Below are 354 nucleotides of genomic sequence, written 5' to 3'. Positions count from 1 at the left end.
TTTAGCTGCATTCATCGTGAAACTTGCTAATTAGCACATTATTAGGAAAGGCGATTAGCAAAGATTCATTAAAAAAACTTCACTACTCACTTCTGTAGGTGAAGCTGGATCACGAATGATTCGAGCAAACATAGACGCATTAATGTAGATCGGGGGCGCATTCTCTTCAAAAACAAACGTAATCCACTGCGTCTTCAACAGCTCAGATGTCGGGAGTAAATGACGTCTGCTATGTTCATTATTACATCCAACAACAGAACACCTCAATCACTTAGGATTGATTCTTGTCTACATCTGCTCCGGCAGTGAAACAATGGCGGACTGATGACAGCTCACTCAGGGCGGGTCTAAGGT

At 42.4% G+C, this 354-nt stretch overlaps 1 protein-coding gene across 3 annotated transcripts in view; it reads right to left on the bottom strand.

Annotated features, from left to right (window-relative positions):
- The window catches only part of LOC107663708 (probable palmitoyltransferase ZDHHC20), a 10,216-nt gene that overhangs the window by 4,280 nt on the left and 5,582 nt on the right, over window positions 1-354 (bottom strand). The window lies entirely within an intron of this gene.

The sequence above is a fragment of the Sinocyclocheilus anshuiensis genome, unplaced genomic scaffold (assembly GCF_001515605.1).
Source record: "Sinocyclocheilus anshuiensis isolate Anshui unplaced genomic scaffold, SAMN03320099.WGS_v1.1 scaffold928, whole genome shotgun sequence".
In the NCBI taxonomy this organism is placed as follows: domain Eukaryota; kingdom Metazoa; phylum Chordata; class Actinopteri; order Cypriniformes; family Cyprinidae; genus Sinocyclocheilus; species Sinocyclocheilus anshuiensis.
The sequence above is the reverse complement of the archived record's forward strand: the minus strand, read 5'-3'. Positions and strand labels throughout refer to the sequence as shown.